Genomic DNA, 13,119 nt, shown 5'->3' with positions numbered 1-13,119 from the left:
ACAGTTTTGTATTTCTGTGCAAAAGATGCACAGTATGGTAGTTACATAATCTGGTGTGAATTTGGTACTTCATAGGATAAAGAGGGAAGGGTTGGAGTCTGTCAATTGGATCATAGCCAATGAAGCCTCTGCGTGGGCATGGCCTTCTGAGAATTCTGGGAAATCCCGTATTCCATCTTGGAGGTGGAAGAGAGATTCTCTAATCCCTGGGAGACACCCTACTGACAAGGGTGACTCTCTGTGAGACATCCCTGAATAGAAGCCACATGGACCTACCCCATGCAGCCCTGGGTTCTGGAGAAGACATGTAGAGACCCGTCTCCGCTGAAAAGCTTACAATGCCACTGGATCCAAAGACTTTCTGCCCACTGGCCTGTGACCATCTTGCATTCTGGATCATTGTATGTATTTCATAAGTATGAAGAGGAATTTATACATTGGTATCCGACACATGGGCTAATAATGGACTTATGGGCTTGGCCCTAACTGGGGTTAAGATGCTTTCTAAATGTACAATTGCCCTTTATATTAAATCTCTTATACACAATATACGTGTGTCTATGGATTGGTTTCTCTAGTCTACCCAGACCAACGCACACAGTGAGGAGAAGTCAGAGTTAACCCAGACATGAATGTACCCTAGTGGAAGAGGTTAGGCTGCAGGAACCCCTCAGGATCTGCAGAGCACAGGACTCAGACCCAGGAGTAGGTCCAAATGGAGCTTCACTACTGGCTTCCTGTTGTGTCTGGGGATTCTTCTCCTTCTCAGCATCCCTCAGGGAATCAGTGCATCTCCTCCCGTCTTTCTGAAACACTCACCCAATCTCCCTCTGATGATAGGATGATTTCAAACTTAGCTTGTTTCGTTTTTCCCTTGAATTGTCTCAAATTTCCCATGTAATTGGTAATTCCTGCATCTAGGACAAATTCTGTTCAAATCATCGGCTTCATCAAAAACTTTACCCCTTGCTTTCAATAACCCTCCTGTATTCCCTCCTTCCTCGGGATAACAGTCCCTGCTGTGCAAAGGATCTCACTTTATTATCTTTGTATGTGTGTGTGTGTGTATATATATATATATATTTCCACACAACATACTACATGAACTTACCACCAGTAGCCCAATCCTAGATCAAGTCACCTCTCTCCATTCATCCAAATGGAGACTTTCTTCTCTGAGTTCATTCATTTTATTCATTCACAGCTCCTGTCTGTCCTTGTCCACCACAGGCTAATTTGAGAGTCAGTGTTTTTTTCTCCAAAGGCTGTTTAATTTAGCAGTTGTGCATATTGATACAAGAGTAGGAAAAGGGAGATAAGACACATTTTATGCTTAGTCTCAACATGCCTCCACAGACCTCACCTCCCTTCCTGCCCTATGTCCCCTTGTGCATGGGCTATAAGCATCCTATTCTGTACAGGGCACCCACAGGTTCCCTTCAAGTTCTGTCAGAATATCCTTCTCTAGAGACATGCCCAGGGACTGATTTTCTGTCAATCAGTACTGTGACTGCTGTAGTTATGATCACATATTTCTGAGTCAGGCACACACAGAGGGAAAGGCTATGGGTACCCAGACACATACACCCATACAGGGAGAGGGCGGGGCTCAGGGGTCACTCAAGCCCACAGATAACAGGGACCCTCAGGGGAGAAATGTAGAGGAGCCTAAGAAGGATTAGTAAAATTAGGTACCTATTTCCTCTACCTGCAGAGAAAATGTCTCTGCCACACACCTCCACATTCTTGTAGCTCAGTGTGTATATTCTTGTATGCACTTTGTCTGTTTTTTTGTATGTGCTAGTACACATGAACTACTCTGTGCCTTAATATGTTATACTATGTGACAGAACTTGTAGTCTGTTCTGCATTGATTCTATTATTATAATTCTAGTATATTTTAGTGTGTCTTTGTGGGTTTTTTTCTTAAGTAAATGCATGTATATTTATTAATCTGAGGGTATTGTATGAAGATTTGTTAGTTCTAGTATATGTGCTGATTTGTTCATAGTAGGCATGTGTATGTTAATATGACTGTTAAAACACAAATGTCATTATGTGAGTTTCCTGCTTGCGTGTGTTCAGTCCAACCCATGTGAGCTCTTCAAACTTTATGAGCTCACATCTCCTTGAATAAAATACTTTATTGAGTGTTAAGAAATTACTAAGCATGGGGGAATCCATTAGAGGCCCATAGTAATATGCACAGCAGAGTACGCTAATCCGTGAAACTTCTTTTTAAAGTGGACAATAAGAAACAGAAGGACATGAACAGCAAATCCTAGAGGTGAACTAGTCAATGCAGAGACATCCTTAACTAGGAAACAGGCCCAGAGGGATGTTTATTTTCTCCTCTCTGAAGCTCTTGTGTTTATGGATGGCAATGATAAAGCCTTTGTAAAAGAATGCACGCTACACTCAAAGGATGTCTAGTTGTAGGTACATGGGTGATGCCAAGAGCCAACGTGAATGCAGAAGTTTAAAGGTAAATGAGATGGATCAAGGAAAAGGATGACTTATCTTCCATCATCTTTGCCCAGAGAATGGGGTTCAAGCTCTCTAAATAAGGTTAACTGATGAAAAATAACACAAACTATTGGAGAGGGCTTACTCCTATTCCTTTCAAACAGCTAAAAGAACTCAAGGTTGCTTGTGCCCAATATGGCCCAACTGCCTCTTTTACTCAATCTTTATTAGATACACTTTCCTTCGAGGTGCTTCCCGCCGCAGAATGGAAACAATTGGCTTTTGAAAATGCAAATACTGCCTGCCAGGCAGCGCTGAGACCTTTTGGAAAAAAGGGCAACCTGTCCGATTATATCAGACTATGCTCAGACATTGAACCTTTCTTTACTCAGGGGCTTGCGATAGCAGCTGCTTTGTAAGGAAAAACAGTAAAGGAGGGTTAATGATACTATGGAACTTATGGGAGCCCTGCAGGCTGGGCTCCCTTCCCCCTCTGCTATTCCAGCCAATACATATAAGATCATTTTAGATTTAAAAGATTGTTTTTATACCACGCCCTTGGATCCAAAATATTGTAAGAGATTTGCCTTTAGTGTCCCTTCCACCAACTTCAAAGAGCCTATGAAGAGATATCATTGGCTTGTTTTGCCTGGAGGAATGGCCCCAACCCGCTATTAATATGGGGAGGAGGGCATGTTTGGGTTTTTACACAGGATGCTGATGGAGCATGGGGGCTGCCTGAATGGTTGGTGCAGTTTGCAAACCATGCAGATGGTAATTTGCCTCAGAGTGCTTCTGGGGACATGGCTCAGTGAGAAGTACTAGGCTTAAGTTTCTGATCCACCACTCTTACTTCCTGCTGTCTGGGAAGGTCTGGAAATCAAGATGTGGGTTAATGACTCACGCCCTCCCTGTACAAAGTGAAGGAAATGTTATTCCACCCACTCCACAGTCTTTTTCCTCATGTAGACTAGAGATTCAAAAGAATAATAAAACCATATTGTGGAGATCGTGTCTCACAGACAAGCCCATCAGGTATAACGTCACAAAAGAGAGATATATCATCGATTGGTCTGTTAACCAGGACAATACTAAAAAAAAAAACACTGCCAAATGGGAAAAGGGGCTGTCTGCAGGGCTTTGGTGGTCAGATTTGGGTTTTCCACAAACTCAGTGGTGGAAAATAGGGGCTGCTTAGGGGGACATGAAGCTTATGGGCCCTACCTCCAGACCACAGGGAAATGTTACTGCCTGCGTACCATCGCCTTATGTACTTTTGGCAGGGAATATTACTATAGATCATGATGACTCTAAGTTTAACAGGTCTTGTAATAACTGCAATTTGTCTAATTGTATTACCTGGTCCCCTGAAGGTATTGTCATCGCCATTTTATATCAACCTTCTTTTGTTATGCTGCCAGTGAATATTACTGGGCCTTGGTATTCAGAAAGAGGGTTACAGGTATTAGAAGAGACTGAAAAAGCATCAACCAGATTTAAGTGTTTTGTAGGTTTGCTTATAGCAAGTATTTTAGCTATATTAAGTTTAGTTGCTACTGCTACTACTGCAGCAATTGTACTTTCACAAATCTTACAAACTGCCCACTGTGGAAATGAATTATCCAAAGATGTGACTAATGTTTTGGGTACTCAAGAAGATATAGACAGGAAGTTAGAACAAAAAGTAAATGCTCTTTATGACATGGTCATGTATTTAGGAGACGAGGTGCAGGGGCTTAAGGCCAGGTCTAGTCTACAGTGCCATGCTGTACATACATGGATCTGTGTTACACCTAAATAGTACACTAACAGTCAGTATAGCTGGATTAAAGTGTAGAATCATCTTCAAGGTACTTGGCACAATGCTAATGAGTCTTTAGATTGATTACAACTCCATCAAGAAATATTAGCCATAAAAGATGCTAAGTCTCTTTATTTTGATGTCGACAAGGTTGCTGAGGATTGGCTCCAGCATTTTCAAGATTCTTTCCCTTCGTTAGGAAATCTCAGAGGCCTACCTCACATGCTTTTTCTCTAGTCACAGCGGGAGTGTGTGTATTGTTTATCTTATGCATACTCCCTATGATACTGCACAAGGTTATGGTTGAATTATTGGCTTTAGGAACAAAATTACAGGAAGTACACCTGCATACTTCACTCCCTCCCCAAACAGGAGTATAAGGCAGAGGCTGGTTAGTCAGACGGGTAAAATCGAGTCTGAGTATTCCAACCTAAGACAGGTCATAGTCTCCTGCAGACAGTGACTGATGACGGGTAAGGGCGATTTCAGGACTTCACAACCTAAGACAGACACAGTGATCTGCTGACGTTTTGAGTAAAGACGTCTTCAGTAAATAAAAAAGCGGGGGCTGTTGAAGGCCATTAAGACTCAGCTTTGAAACAGCTGATAACTCTCATGAACTATGTGTCAGTGTTTGCTGATTTCTTCTGTGACTTTACGTTTTGAACATACTGTTAAGAACAAGAACAACAAAAAAAAAAGAACAAGAAAGTATGCAAAGTCTGGGAAGATACGTTGTTTAATTTTCTCAGGGATGTCTGCCTTGGCAGAAGACAAAATTGCTATGTGTAGCAAATGTGCTTGCTTAACAATGAGATAATAAACCCCGGGTTGTTTCTGCATGGATAAAAGGAGTATGTAAAACAAACCCGAAGCTTCAGTATTCACTGTTGCCCTCCCAATACTTTTAATCTCTTCTTTTTACCCTAATAATCATTCCCCCTCTTTCAGGACGGTTTGACTCCTGAGCTGGCTCCGACAGCCCCTCCTTGATCAAAATTCTTAATCTAAAGCTTGAGTAAATTTTAACTCCTTCCAGAAAAAAAATTGGTTGGTGTATAGAAAAAAGACCAAACAAACAAATATCCTGAATACTGAAAGTATAACAGTCAAGAGATCAATCATTGCATTAGATAAATCTGCTGAACAATGCCTCTTTAGAGTATTGAAAGGAAAAGATATTACCTGGAGGACTGGTTTCACCTGACCAAAGCAGGCTATTGTCAATTGACTCTTGTGCATTTGAAAGATGAACAAAGGAAGGCTGAAGAAGAATGAATATATTAGAATTGTAGTTCTGGACAAGAATGTCCCACATACCATGGACATGCAAAGGACAAACAAGTCTGTTTTGGAAGATGTAATGTCAGAGTGCTACTTAGAGGCAAGGATGGTGAGAGTTCATATTATATACTTTGGACATATATCAGAAAAGATCATTCCTCGAAAAGGATATTTTGTTTGGTAAAGATGACGGGCAGTGAAAAACATGAATCCCACTACCAAATGGATTAACAAAGTGACTGCGACAAATGGTTCACCAAACCCGAAGAATGATATTCCTGCTCAAATTGCCTAATGCACAGAGAGGACCATAGGGCCATCCCAATCACAAGACACGGCATCCCTTAATGACCCACAGCGCTATGAGGGACAACACTGTGGCACACTGTGGGAAATGTGCTCGATCTGACTTCACCACACTGGGGCAAAACTCTAAGGGCATGCAACAGAGCAGCAAGAGGAGCAAAGCAATGAAGTGCCCGGGAAATACAAAAAAACAGACTGAGTGGCCAAGGCATGGTACCACATCAGACTCAACCAACAGTAAAATACTCCTAATGATCAACGAACAAACCTGGAATGATTCTTAAGTCTTTTCTCTTTTTTTCCGGTGGTTGCTTCCTTTTTTGTTGTTGTTATTTTGCTCTGTCTTGTTTCTGTGCTTATTATTGTCTCCGCATGTCTGTCTAGATAAGATTGGCAGGATAAACACACCAGAGGAGACAACAATGGGGCTGATGGTTCTGGGGGGGGGGGATAAAGGAAACAGGGAAGTGGGGGAAAGGAAGTGGCTGTAAGCCTGGGGTCAAGGGCACAACAAGTGATCTAAAATCGACGTTGAGGAGAGTGTAGGATGCCTGGTAGGGCGTGATCAAGGGCAATGTAATGAGAGGAATTACTGAAAACTGATGAAGGCCAAACATGATAGTGGGACAAGAGGAAAGTAAAAGGAAATAGAGGAAAGAAGTAGGAGACAAAGGGCATTTATAGAGTTCTAAATACAGTCATTTACATATGTACACATATATATGACAAAAGGGTAACATATCTATGTAAATATATTTAAATTTTAAGTATAAAAGTAGCAGATAGACATTGGACCTCTACCCCAGTACTCTCTCAATGAAAGAAGACTTTGTTCTAATAACCTGGCATTCCATGATGCTCAGCTTCCTGACACAATCGATTAAGACAAAATGGTGCAGAAGCAAATATGGTGAAGAAAGTTGATGCTGCCTGGCTATCAAAAGATATAGCTTCTGGGGTCCTAAAGGCCATCAAACTGAGAAGCTACAAAGTCCACATGGAAGAAGCACACAAGCCTGTGTGATCATGAGGTGTCAATAGGATCAGGTATCTGGCATCAGAGACACAGAACAAAAAATCCTATCAATTTGAAAGAGGGGTAGTGTGGAGTGAGACCCAAAGTCTATCTGTAGGCAATTGGACACCCCCTTACAGAAGGGTGTGTTACACAGAAACAAAACCAGGACACTTGTGAATATATATAGATATGTGCATACATACATCTATTACATATACAATATATAATCATTATATATAAAACCATTATATATAATCATTATATATTATTATATATTCTATATAATGGATAGACATATAAAGCACAAAAGAATATAGCAGCTAATTTGTTCACACAGCTGTCCAGAGTGCTCAGTTCAACTCACTTCCGTGAAACATTTAATATACTGGAAGTCCTTCAACTCATGAGGGCCACTGGGTCCAAGGTCAAGGAAGCAGACAGGTGAGTCTTATGTACGGCAATGCAGGCAGTCTGGACACAGGCAGCAAACAAAGGGCAGATCATCAACAAAGAGCAAGAAGATAGGATCCAACAGTCCCAAGCTCAAGTGATGCATACATCAGCAACATGATGAAGCACTTCTCAAAGGAACCTCAAGCTCTAGTGACATGATCCACAGGTTGTTAGGCCAACACTTAGTGTAGCTCACAAGTTGTGGCAGAGAACTAGCAGGCGCACCCTGATCTGATGAGAAGAGTGCAAGAGAGAGAGAGGCACGGTTTGCCTAGCCATTTATCTCTTTGCCCTCCAATCAAACTGCAACATTATTTATACCATGTTCCTATGAGCCAGGTTGGCACAATAAACTAACCTATCAGAATGGGTCACAAGGATGAGCCAGTTAGGGTTCAGTATAACACCTATGAAACATACAACTTTTCTCTAGTTGTTTAGTGCTCCCCCCACCCCACAATCATGACCCCAAATCTACTGTACGAAACTGGCTAGACCAGAGAATGCACATGGGTACCGAAAAGAGCTAGAAACACAGGGAATCAAGGGCAGATAAACCCATCAGGACCAATAATCAGAGTGGCAATACCAGGAGAGTAAGGGGTAGGTGAGGGGTGAAAGGGGAAATGAACACAATGATCTACATATAACCCCTTCTCAGGGGGATGGACAACAGAAAAGTGGGTGAAGGGAGACATCAGACAGTATAAGACACGAAAAAGCAATAAAAAATTATAATTTATCAGGGCTTCATGAGGGAAGAATAAAATGAGCTGATACAGCGCTCAAGTAGAAAGAAAATGTTTTGAAAGTGATGATAGCAACATGTACAAATGTGTGTAACACAATTGATATATGCATGGATTGTAATACAAGCTGTACAAGCCCCTGATAAAATGAGTTAAAATAAATAAATTTTTTAAAAACATGCGTTCATCCTCAATTATGAGGATGGCACAGGAGAGTGCAATGTTTTGTTCTGTTGTGCAATGGGTCCCAGTGAGATGGCACTGACTCAATGACAGCTGATATGACAACAGTCTCAGAAACCACAAATATACACCCAGCGCAAACACAAAGACATTAGTGTGTTATGTTTACAAAAGATATTATTTCTCTCATGAAAAAAAGGGAAGAGGTTTCTTCAGTTAAAAAAAGTTGGAACAAACAAGGTGACAACAAAATCACTGAGGCATTTCCACCCCTCATTAGTCCATTCTTTTGGTGAGCTGAAGGCAGTTCTCTAAGGGCCTCACAGCATGCCAGGTGGCAGAGTACTTTCAGGAACATGGGCTCTAGTCTAAAACAACACACTCACTAAGTGGTGAGCAGCTATTTGTCTGTCTAGGAAACTGTAAATCATGCAGTCCTGTACACTGAGGGTTCAGCTGGAAGTTCAGAGGATCCAGCAGAGCAAGAGACTGACAATAATTACTCACTGGATTGCAGGATGCTTAGAAGGTCTATAATCAATTGAATCAAAATAAAATTTCTTGAGAAACTTCCAGCCTAACTGTAAGATAGATGAAAACTAAAAATTCTGGCAGCTAGAGTATTCACATAAGATTAATAAGCACTTTTTTACTGTTTTGTTGCTTAAGTTCAACTTATTGGGTTCCAACATAACAATAGTTTTTAGAGCACTTAGTAACATTTTCTATGAGACAAGAAATAACCTGATACCCATGTCAGATGACGATATTTTAAGAAAACTATAGACGAGTGTTGATAATGGATCTGAATGAAAAAGTTATTTTTAAAATAGGAAACTGAGTCAGACAATATATTAAAATAAGCATGCATCAAGATTAATTCTAATTCATCCCAGAATTGATTTAACACAAGAAAATGAACACTCAAATATGCCTAGTGATGGGGGAAAAGTCAATTATCTAAATTGACACAGAATGAATAATAAACAAAGTAAAAAGCTTTTCATGTTAAAAAAAAACAACTACAAATCTAACATGAAATAGGTAAAACTCAATATGCTAATATACATTCTTGTAAAAAAAACTTTGAAAATGTCACATGTAAGAGAAAGAGAAAAAAGTTCACCCCATCGCAGAATCAGGATAAACATACATATCCATTTTCACCACTCATATTAAAAATGATACTAGCTAGATTGATCAGAAAAAAAGAATTAATAAAAAGAAGAAAATGACTTCCAAAAAGAAGAAAAGAAAATTCCTTATTCATCATAAATTGAAGATGTCATGTAAAAAAGTTGCCAATTGAAGGCAAACAAGCGGCCATCTAGCTCGGAAACAACAAAGCCCACAGAGAAGTGCGCAACCTAAGCGAATACAAGGTGTTGAACGGACCAGGTGGCAGACACCAAGAACAAAAACCATCATTGTGTGATCACCTTCCTCTAATCTCTGGGGGATGGGCAATGGGAAGGTGGGTGAGGGGAGAGGCCTGGAAGTATAAGATAACATAATAATTTATAAACTATTAAGGGTTCATGGGGGAGGGGAGAGCGGGGAGGGAAGGGAAGGGATAAAAAGGAAAACGAGCTTATTCCAGGAACCCAAGTGGAAGGAGAATTTTGAGAATAACGAGGGCAACTAATGTATAAGGGTGCTTTACTCAATTGATATATTTATGCATTGTGATAAGGGTTGTATGAGCCCCAATAAAAAGATTTATTAAATTTTTTAAAAGTTGCCAAATAGGTCATAAATACTATATATAGGTAGTAAATGTTAAAATGTTCTAGGCAACATTTCAACACACAAAAATACTTGGTACTTAAACCCCTAATGATAAACTGCTAATCTCCAACTCCCAAACCATTAACCCTTACATATTAAGATGCTGACCATCTTTCAAACACACCTATACCCTTCTAAAACACAAGAGGAGGAGGAGGTGATGCTGTTTGCCAGAGAGCAGGGAGAGCCGGCCAGCCTGCCTGCAGGGCTAAAATGGGCAAAAGCAGTACTAGGAGATTTATATATGCAGTTAGCAGGTAGCACACATTTTGCCCTAACAAAACTACTGGTAAACATCCTTAGTTGTTATCAAAAAGGATACTACAAAAACGTGTATGGTACACACACATGCACTTATGTACACACCAAAATCACATAAATAATGAAATTGAAAATAGATTTTTGTGTGTGTGAAACATTTTGAAACAATGATAAGATCTACAAAAATAAAATGGGATCCAACTCAACTATTCAAGTTTGTGAGACAGGTGGGAAAGCCTGGGGACCCCAGGGTGGGAGAGTGCCGACAGCGGGCCAGGGATCCAAACGGCATGCTGACACACAAGTGCACAATGTGAGCATCTCCAACCCATTTTCCTAACAGGACCTCCTCATTGACCACCTAGGTAGTGTCGAGAAAAACAAGTCCCCACTCAGTGGCTGGCCTACACACCTTTTCCAGCATGTGGCTGCCCGGGGTTCAAGGCTAGGGGCGATCAGGGAGTGTGGAGGCAGCTCCAATCATTCCCTCTCACCTCCTTCCTCTCTCCTGTCCTCCCTCCTCTACTCCTGCCCCTCACCCCTCCACCCCCATCTTACAAGGAAGATTAGATCAAATCATCCGACATTGAAGGATTAAAAAGTGACATCACTATGAACACTTGGCCACCACAAGCCAGTTATCCCTGTGGTAACTTTTCCAACACTTCCTGCTGAAACCCCAACAGGTCAGAGGGATCTAGAGGTCCTTCTTTCATGGTCTAAATTCCTACTAAAAATCAAGATCCAGTGAGCTTCAACAATTTCTGCTCCAGGGGAGGTTTCTGTCCTCCCTCAGCTCGCCTTAGGACACCTACATTACCTTTACCAGGTGTACCGTCCCAGTCAAACAACCCACCTGACCCTGCTAAGTCCCTGCCTGCTCCAGGGAGGAGTCCCAAGGAGGCTGCAGCTAAGGCTCAAAGGGAGCACAGCAAGAAATGCCAATGCAGCGGCAAGGAGACCTACTGTGTGTTATGTGCACAAGATGCTCCAGTAGGTCCACTCAGACTCCAGTATCTCGTTCAGGGCCATGAACGTTGTGCACTCGTTGATCAAAGACACCTTTGGGCACATCGCCGACCAGGCATCTCAACTGGCACATTCCAAACTACTCCACCATCACAGCCTGCCACATCCTGGTGACCATGAGCCTGCTGCTGCCTGGACAGCTGGCAGAGGCGCCTTGGCCAAGGGCCCCAGGGCCAACGCCCACTACACCAGCCCCAAATAAATTGTCCTTCAGCCTCACAACGTTCAAACGCCAAGGGCCCATTTCAGGGTCACTTCCAGTTTCATCCCCCAAATAGAGGTTGAACACCTTAACATTACCTTGTTTTTGGTTCCTTTGTTTCAGTTTGGTTTTTGATTCTTCTGTGCATAGTTTAGTTAGATTACTTTTGTGATGGAGAGCATCTTTCTTTCTTTTTAACATGTTTTGGGGCACTTAATCCACATATCCCACATAATCCCACAATTCAGCCATCTTAAGCATTCCACAATCATTACCACAATCGATTTCACATCGTCTATTTTCCCACTATGATTAAATCGCCTTTAAGCAGACTTATTAGTCACCTTCAGTTGTAGTGTTCAGTCCCCTCAATCCTTCATTCTTACTCCCCAAGTCCCCTCACCCTCCCCAACTCCGCCAGCGACCCACCCCGACCCCACCCAGGCATCCTTACAGACACTCGCATGTTATTTCATCTCTAGGCATCCACTCCTTTTGTGCTTCACAAACTGAACCCAACAGAAACAATAAAGAATAGAAAGGAAATGAAATGGGAATGATTTTAAAAACCTTAGTAATATATAGATAGAAATAAAAACAAAGAGTAAGAAGAAAGGGCGGCCACCAATATTTTAAAGCCAGGGAAGACGTTTCTGTCACGGACCAGCAAGAGATCTTGCGCCTAGAACAGACTCTGGTCGGGTCCAGAGAGAGGTCAGCAGAACAAGATCCCGGGCTCACCTTTGAGCTGAGGAGGCACAAGGAGTCTCGGGAGGAGGCATCGCTGTGCGGAAGGAAACAAGGGAGGGGGGTTAGGAGACCCGCAAAGAGAGAATCAGGGAACCCCGAAGCCCCAAACCCCAGCCGGGATCCCCTTTCTCCAACAGGGACTCCCACCATGAACCACAACCAATCTGAAAGCAGGGAAATAGGACCGGCCTTGGGGACACCCGCCCACCTCTCACCAAGAGAAGCGCTGGCAGGGTTCCTGGGGGAGAGAAAGGGCGCTTGCACCCTAGTCAGCTGGAATAAAACAGCCTCCGCCCACATACATGTCCCGGAGCCCAGAGCCTCCCACCTGGGAGCGCCAGCAACAGGGTGCTCAGGCTGTGGACGCTTCTCTGGCACCGCAAGCAGAGCACCGACAGTGGAATCCTTGCAGTGAGTTGCAGTTCAGAATAAGACACCGCCACTTCCCGCCCTGTCTGGGCGTGACCCGGGGTGGGAGGAGCTGGCGGGGTCAGAGAGGGGTAGGGGTCTGCCTTCACTTCCTCTCAAGGCAGCTCTTTCCCCGCCCATTTCTGCTGAGATGCCAGCACAGGCGCCTGGTGAGGGGGTGGGCGGGGCCTGGCCGGCTTGGGGCGGGGCTCGGGGAGGAGCCAGAGAGGAGAGAGGCGGTCCACGCCAAAGGGTCCACACCTGTGGCTGAAACTCCAGCGGCAAAGACTCAGATAACAATGGCTGAGGCACCAGTAATTTGGCCGTTTGCAGAGGGAGTGCATGGGTGACATGGTTGAGATAGAACCATGTACGTTGGGTGTGGATGTGTATCCTCCTAACAAACTGGAAACACCCAACC

General features: G+C 42.8%; 1 long non-coding RNA gene across 2 annotated transcripts in view; it reads right to left on the bottom strand.

Moving 5' to 3' along the window:
* LOC142436342 (uncharacterized) overlaps nucleotides 1-12,754 on the bottom strand; it is a 45,216-nt gene extending 32,462 nt beyond the window's left edge. For both annotated transcript variants that reach the window (XR_012781893.1, XR_012781894.1), the window contains exons 1-2: nucleotides 12,619-12,754; nucleotides 12,282-12,324 (exon numbers count right to left, since the gene is read on the bottom strand). This is a non-coding gene — a long non-coding RNA (uncharacterized LOC142436342). The remainder of the gene's footprint in view (nucleotides 1-12,281; nucleotides 12,325-12,618) is intronic.
* Nucleotides 12,755-13,119: the final 365 nt, after the last annotated feature.

This window comes from Tenrec ecaudatus, unplaced genomic scaffold, assembly GCF_050624435.1.
Source record: "Tenrec ecaudatus isolate mTenEca1 unplaced genomic scaffold, mTenEca1.hap1 Scaffold_2234, whole genome shotgun sequence".
Taxonomy (NCBI): Eukaryota; Metazoa; Chordata; class Mammalia; order Afrosoricida; family Tenrecidae; genus Tenrec; species Tenrec ecaudatus.
The sequence above is the reverse complement of the archived record's forward strand: the minus strand, read 5'-3'. Positions and strand labels throughout refer to the sequence as shown.